General features: G+C 34.6%; 1 long non-coding RNA gene across 1 annotated transcript; it reads right to left on the bottom strand.

The window, feature by feature from the left end:
* Positions 1-783: 783 nt before the first annotated feature.
* LOC106111258 lies at positions 784-6,131 on the bottom strand. The gene is made up of 3 exons (XR_001226152.1): positions 5,910-6,131; positions 4,850-4,957; positions 784-1,087 (listed from the first exon to the last, which is right to left on the bottom strand). It is a non-coding gene; the product is annotated as an uncharacterized LOC106111258 (long non-coding RNA).
* Positions 6,132-8,331: the final 2,200 nt, after the last annotated feature.

The raw sequence follows: 8,331 nt of genomic DNA, 5'->3' as shown, positions 1-8,331 counted from the left end.
TAGCGTGGGGACACCGTCGCTACGAGTATGTTGCAGTCGCGTGAATGAATCGCTGTCGTGTACCAAAGTCCCAATAGATTGGCCACCGGCCACGGCCACTGGCCTACATAGCAATGGCTAATTAATTCCTTATCGCGTCCTTTACAAGGCACCGCACCGAACGTTCGATTAATTCACCCAGTTAGTGCAATCGTTGATACAAATAGGTATTGATGAATAATTTAAGACATGTAGCTTGTTACGAAGTATCATTTCGTGTGAATGAATCTTGAAATTAACTGTCTTTTTTTTATAATCTTTTTTAACTTCTTTGTTAACAGAAAATATACAAAGAGTAATAACTAACAGTTTTAATAACCAAACATACAAGAACAAGAACAATTCAACATTGTAAACACAAGAACATTGATAAGGTGGTCGTAAAAGCAGTACGGCAAGCATGGCGGTCCTTTCACACCGCAGTTATACTGCACTAATAAAGTTTCAGCCGCCGGCACATAGTTTTTTAACGAGCACGTAAATGAGGTGAGATATGAAATTATATAATGCAATTTGAACATACCGCACGTCGTAAAATTAGACAAGATTCACATAAAGCTCGGCAACTGCAGCGTCGGTTCACACGGACGATTTACGACCTCATGAATAAAGTCTTGTGTAATGTATACGATATTGCAATCCGTTCATTCTTCGTTCAATTATTATGACGGTTTTCACATGGCTATTACATTTGAATGCAATTTGTATTGCATTTAGGTAGAGGTACAAAATGAAAGTCATAAATAAAAAGAGAATTAGAATTATATATTTATATGCCATTTTATATTTAAAGTCGGCACTTAAATTGCTAGAAAAATGACTTATGGAAGGTTTTTTTTGCCACGTATTTATCAACCGGGTTCGAATTTCAAAAGCGCTCTAATGCGACACTGGCATAGAGTAACGGCATAGGTAATATGGTGTGCAGATCTGCGAGTTCAAACGCATCGATGCATGGAACTGACACCGGCGCGGCGTAATCACAGCTCCGATGTTATTAGCCCTCATCACTCGGTGCTCACGTAGCCGCGCTGAAATGGATTTGTCTCTGCAAAAATCAACGATCGCAGATTGTAGGCCTCGTTTCGAAGAAATAACTGTACAAAGTCGGATATTAAGCACTTACTGGAAATGACAGTCGTGGGTTTTACGCCGCTGTTGTTAATGCTTTGTCGACAAATGCACAAGAAAATGCGTTGGAAATTGAACAAGATTTTAGAAACAAGACCAGCAGTCGTTCAACTGTTAGCACTTTTACCGCTTGTTAGAAACATGGAACCATGTTGCGACTTGTTTCTCCTATACAGTAGCGAGAATAAATCTGTATGTCGTGAAAATAAAGACAACGAAAGTAGTTGAGTTCAGGAAATTTTAATTTAGGAGATTTTTCCTCGAAGTATCCGTTTTGCGGACGCATGACATGACACATGGAGCGACGAGATTAGTGATTTAACTATTTATCTATATTTAAAACAATTGCTACTAAACGTACCTCTCTTCTTTAATATCTATAAAACTAAAGAAGATAAGTGAATACAGTTTGTAGCTGATTACTTGTCTATTCAATTCTAACCTATCAAGATGGCAGCACATATCTGCGTACATCATTTGCGCAAATTGCTAACTGTACTTTACACTTTTTGTATAGAATTCGTCTGTGTATTTCTCTATAAATAACTTCTCTTTAAAGAACTTATACATTTTAAGAACTAGTGTACTATCGAATTGGTCATAATATAGCTAATATTAAGATTCGACTGAATACAGAATAATAAAAGCGGTAAACCAAAAATATGATCTAATTTAACTATTGAGATATCATGGTTTACTTCTCCACATCTATATCAAAATTCATCGAAATCTTCTAAACTTTCTCATTTATAATATTAGTATTATTAAAACCGTAAAAAAGTACATTGCCCAGCATTACACGTGTAAACATACAAATAGCTAATCAAGAAAAAAAAAATGTTAAAGCAACGCTAATTTGAATAAAATCTATGTCGGACTTTGACGTCATTATTTGCTTACAAAAAAGCAACGTAGGATAAGAAATAAATTTCTTGATACACGACTTGACCCGTTTGAAATAGCTGATAGGAAATTTGTAGGCAACGATTGGCGTCAACCAAAACAACACATGCGAACTCAATAACAAGCGAGTGAATCATGCACGTTGCATAGAACGGGCCTCGCCTTACTTACATGCAACTCGAAAATAGTAATTTTTGATATTGTTAAAATGTGAATAATTTTAACTTTTTTAATAAAAATAAGTTGCTTTGTTCATTTTGTCTCGACATCTTTAACAGTTGACCAATTTCGCGTTCATCCGTTTATTCATTTCCCCATGTGGTGCAAAGTTTTCGCATTACGTATTAATTTTATTTTTTACTGTTTAATCGGTGCTTCTTAACGTAGTTGTTTTACTCTTACATCATAAAAGCTTGTAACATCAAAATATATACTTGGACATTGATAGGTTATTTTTTATTCTGTTTCGTTCTTCGTTCTTCCATAGGTTGATAATCTTGTAAATTGCTTAATATTATATTGTAAGTAATGTTAATCTATAGTATACTAACAGATTTGTAGATACATTCACATGGTCTCAATATTTGCATTTAGAAAGGAAACAAATGTCGACAACATTGCGATTATACCCACAAGCAAAATGTATACAATTTAGTACCAACAAGTTTAACTTAATCCAAACTTTGCAAGATTTTAGTAGAATTAGATGTCATATACGATTTTACTGACATTTTGGAAATCGTGTAGTAATACAGGTTAGTAAAACTACGTAATTTGAAATCAAAAATGTTCTCAAATCTTAACATTCTTGATTTTCGTGAATATTAATAACTGCGTTAATGATTTGTAAAGATATGTATTCTCTAAACGAAACTGTACGAGATTCCGCAACATATCTTATTACAAACAATAATTAATAGTAAAATATTTTATTTCTGAATGTATAATTGAATACATATCTTACAACACAAATTGCTTTATAAATCGTTAGCATTATTGTGACAAACCTAAGGAAGGCATCAAATTATAAAAATGAGTACACAACAGAATTCTCCACACATATCCATCGCGAGAAAAATGGCCAATTTCAAACCCATTAAATATACATTTCGGAAACACTTCTTTCCATCGAAATGGTATCGTTGCGGTGTCGGTGTGGCAAAAACTTAATAAAGGCGAACCGAGAGGCGAGCACTAAAATGGCGAGTGAAGGCATCGACCTCGAATGTTTCACACATAAATCTTGTTCCATCGTAAACGACGAACGAGCGAATGTTCGTTCGGTGCTCGGGGACAAATTACTGCGCGCCGGGCGAGCCGAGTGCGAGCGAAGGCCGTTATTACAACTAATTGGCGACAATCAAGCCCGCTACCGCTTTGTTCGCCACGATTCCCCTGTATCGCTTCGGTTTTTAATATACTCAGTTAAATACACGACAATCTTCAACTATTTCTGTGAATAAGTGCTGCGCATTTACACCTAATCTTGCTTCACAGTTCTTTAGATTTGGCTCTTTTCTCTAGAGGCTTCGTAATCTCTTGACGGTTGAAGAATACTGTTATGGTGGCGATGAAAAACAATGATGACGTCACTACTTGTTCTTAAGAAAACAAAATCGAAAATGTAATACGAGATAATGGTGCGTCCTAATTTGGTCACGACTATTATTTTAAACGACCGAGTAGCTTAGAAAAACATATTTTGGTTTGTCCTCAACATGTCACATACCCACCAAGTTTACAAAAGTATTGTATTATCAACGACTTTTATGTCCATGTGTCTAAAAGATTTCAAAGTAGTTGTTACATTCTAGCTATTAGTATTAGTATTGCTATTACAAGTTATCATGTTTGACATTTTGAGTCATATAGTTTTTTTTTATACAAGCATTGCCTTGCCTTGCATCAAGTAAGTTTAAAATTTGTCTACTCGTTTGTAGCTGGAGCTTTTACTTTATTTAGTGGGAACACCGTCTTTTACAAGCAAACTTATAATTCTACTAGCTTCCGCCCGCGACTCTGTCCGCGTGGTATTAATAAAAACAAAAGAAAGTAGTCTGTGTTCTTCCCAACTATCCTCTACATCTTTGCTAATTTCATTTAGATCCGTTCAGCCTTTTAGGCTAAAAACGAACAAACATCCATCCATCCAAACTTTCACATTTATAATATTGTTAAGATGTAAGATGTACTAACAATTAGACTAGGCACTCGGAGTTAATTCGTCAGGAGTTCCCCTCGTATAGTTTTTGCATTTAATCTGTACTAAGGGATATTACAACTAACTGCAGCAGTTAATGATACTTAAGTAATACTTAAGGGTACATTAAATTCGTTTTCGTATCCGTCGTAAACTTTATTACACTGTCAATAACATCGAACAATGTAAGGCGAGTGTACAATGAGGGTAATTGAGTCTGCAGGCTGTGCCGAGACGCGGCCGCCGTTACTTTGACAGACAGCAACCGCAGGCAAACTTATACTAGCAATCGAGAATATATTAAATTCATTTAATTAACAAACTAAAGTATACTACAAGTACTCCGTCGGCGTGGACTTAAAAAAAAACAAAAGTGAGGATCATCTACATCTATACCAAATTTCATCGAAATCCGTTCAGCCGTTTAGTCTATAAACCCTGACAAACATCCATCCATCCATTTAAAATTTTATTTAATTAAGAACATGGTTTTTAAGGATTTACCTATATTAACAAATTACAAAAATACATTTAATATTACACCAACTTCAAATTAATTTAATGGGTTTTACTCACAACATAGGGACAGGCATGGAGTGGAAATATATCCCTTTCCACCCTTTCTGCCGGGGTGAAGCGCATACACGGGGAAAATATTTCTTTCTCTGCGTCCCCAGTTCTGCCCTGTTAACAATAAGTAATGCATCTGCAGATGCTCCCTTCCTTATTTTGTCGACTTATGGTTTGCTCGTTTTTCACCTTTTACTAAAAAGACCCTCACGTCTCGTTTCTTTGGTCAGTTAAGACGTTACAAGAAACATCATTAAACATCGGGTCTATAATTATTATGTTACTTAAGTTTCTTAGAAGAGTTTATTACGAACTCTAAATCATTGCAATATGTATGGGAGTGTCAGTTAAATGAATGTGTCGACAATCTATTATGCAACTTGACTGTGTAGGTAACAGATTTATATTAAACATTATATCAAAGTCAAACTCACAATGTTAATGTCTCAGATTCTGCAAGAGGCGATATTTCAGTTTAGTTAACTCTAAATATAATAAAAAAGCTTTTGCCAGCAACTTCAGCCGCGTGAAATTAAAAAATATAGCCTATGTTACTCATTGACAACGTAGTTTTTTATGATGATTTGTTTTTTAAATCGGCCCAATAGTTTTTGAGTTATTTCAATATACAAAAATACAAATCATTCCTCTGTATAATATTAGTATAGAAGTATAGATACATAAATTGACGCTGTTTTACAATGGTAATTTTTATTCATAACTCATGATAATGGGTACAGCTTGATTGACAAGTCTTAGTCCTTCCAATCTCCAAGAAATAATATGAATGACATATGATATCTCACAAGCAAAGTACATAAATAAGAAAGACGTCTCTTTCTTGATATATAATATCTGAGTTCACTAAGCTTATAGGAGCAACTGTAAAAGACAGTTACAATACCATGGAACGAAAGGAATAGAAAATTCTCGACACTTCTTGCACAATTCACATGTGATTCATACATTTCTAGTGAAAATGCGTAAGTCGCTTTGTATTCCGCTAAGGTATTTAGCGATGTAACAGGCATGTGTGAGCATGACGCGTGAAACAAAAGAAACTTACGTTAGGTCGGTTCCCTCGACCCTCGCTCCGTTCGCACGGCCCTCCCCATTGCGGAAGAGCCAAGTTTACACTTAGAAAAAAATGGCGGCGTGCGCACGCGCATATAACGTCTTTTTACCTTTACTATGAGAGAAAACAAGTCTGTACTCTGTAACAAAATGTTAAAAGACACATATTATGATTTATAAATGGTTTTCTCAACAGGAAAACAAAAGATGTACACCATTGTACTTGAAGATCTGAGTTTTGAATATGTTGAATCTTTAATTAAAAAAAAAAACATAGACATATTGAGTACCTCCTTTTGGGAAGTAGGTCAAAAAGTATCCCTTTATGTATTAGCAAATCGGTTCAAATTCAAAATTTAAATCAAAGAATAAATCTTGAGCCTTCTATACTTCGTTGTTTCAATATTGAGTAGCTTCTGCATACCAAAGACACATAATAACCACATAACTCATAGACGCAACCATAAATAACACAACTCAAGACTACCTAGATAGGTAGGTAGAAAACACGAATGTCTATTTGGTGCGGCACAAAGCGTACTTTTGTATATCGGAATGCTGTAATCAAAGCGAACATTATCGCACAGTACGCATCCAATACACGTGTTAACAAAGCTCGCCGAACAATGGGTGGAGCGATGCCGAACGTTGAAATTTTTTCAACCAAGGGCCGCTATTATTCTATCTACCTGAGGGTAGATACCTGCTCCACTAAAACCACTACCCGGAACACAATTAACTAACGCCCCACGGCATAGAAAACATAATAGGACGCTTACATACCTTGGAACAATATAACAAAATTGCTTTTGAAATCGTAATCTATCTATGTTGGAATATCAACTTGTAGGGATTTTAATACTTTAAGGAAAAGTTACAAAGGTATTAAATACAATATTATGCGTTCTTGTTAAAAACAATCTTCACATATCTTAAAATCTCAACATATACTAATAGGTTTCTAAAGCTATGCAAATACAAAATACTCCCTATATGTGAGCTAAGCGCTTATGCAGTTTGTATCTTACATTCAATGTCACTGATAAATTGTGATTCTAGTGTTTTCGCAAAAGAACTAAGTTTTTTATAACCGCTATTTCACATGTGAAATACATTAAAGTTCGTAGCTAGTTAAAATTTAACTTAGAACGGAAAAATTTTATGTTCTTTTACGATTTAACTCATTCAAATAAAAACTGACATTTTTTTATAGGTTTGTTTATCTTTATATTTTACCAGTCTCATTTATTTTCTTATTGCGCATTAATTTTTCCTGTTTGAAATTAGTTTCTCAGTGATGACAGTGGTTACAACTTCCATATCGGCACATATTTGACCGTGTAAAACATTTGTTATAAGGTAAATCTGTACGTTACCCAACTTGTTTGCATCATGAGGGATTTACCCAGAATGTTGAGCAAGGTCATATTTCTGTGTACCTTATGATTACTGTTTTTTATGATTTATTAATATTGCTTTCCATTGCCAGATAAGTTATACTTATTAAGTATACAGAAATGTTTGATTTAGGTCAGTTGTTAAACATTGTTAATATTATTTCGATCTATTCTACAAGTTACATATCTTTGTAGACTTCGGCGAATAAGAAGATTTGCGATTTAATATGGTTGGGTCGTATATGGCTGCATGTTTTAATGTTAAAAATCTTAATGTTAATTATTTGTGTTAATAATAAATAAAAATTAAGGTTAATCATTTATGTAGGCAGTTTAAATTAATTTGTAACTAATTATTGCATACATATGTAAAAACACTCATATAAGGGACGAGCGCATGCGTTATTTATTTTTATTTGTTATATCAGTGTATTAATCATCATTATTATAATAATAAATAATTATACATTCAAACATCAAAAAGACTGTAAATTATGTTAATATAAAGTATTGTAATAAATAATTAGTAACTAAAAACGATCCTGAAAAAAAAAGACTACAATTCCTACTCTCACGTTTGCAGTCAAGCTAAAACTAGAAAGAGCATTACAAAATGATGATTGGCAGGTTTATATTGGATTTATTAAAGAGGGAAAGGTTGCAGGCGTCAGGTTGACGGCCCCAACCCGTGACGTCACCGCACTGACCACTCCGCTCGGTCGGTCGGTGGGACCGCCACAATGGCCTTTCTCAGAAACGGCAGATGCTCTTGCGCCGTCTTTTAAATCGCCCTTCCAATTTATTGCCTCCCCTATTGAAATATTTTAACAATACAATAAAACTTATTCTTATTAACAACTTACAACAGCTGAACGTTTAGAGAAATAAAAAACAACAAAAAACTGTGGTAAGTCCAGTTCAAGGAATCATTAACCAAGGCAAAAAACTCACAGCGAATAAGCAATAGGTAAGCGGCTTGTAGTGTATCTAAACGACAAATTTCGGGCGCCGAGTGGC

This window comes from Papilio polytes, unplaced genomic scaffold (assembly GCF_000836215.1).
Source record: "Papilio polytes unplaced genomic scaffold, Ppol_1.0 DF824180.1, whole genome shotgun sequence".
NCBI classification, from domain to species: Eukaryota; Metazoa; Arthropoda; class Insecta; order Lepidoptera; family Papilionidae; genus Papilio; species Papilio polytes.
Note: the sequence above shows the minus strand (reverse complement) of the source record. Positions and strands in the feature narration are given on the sequence as shown.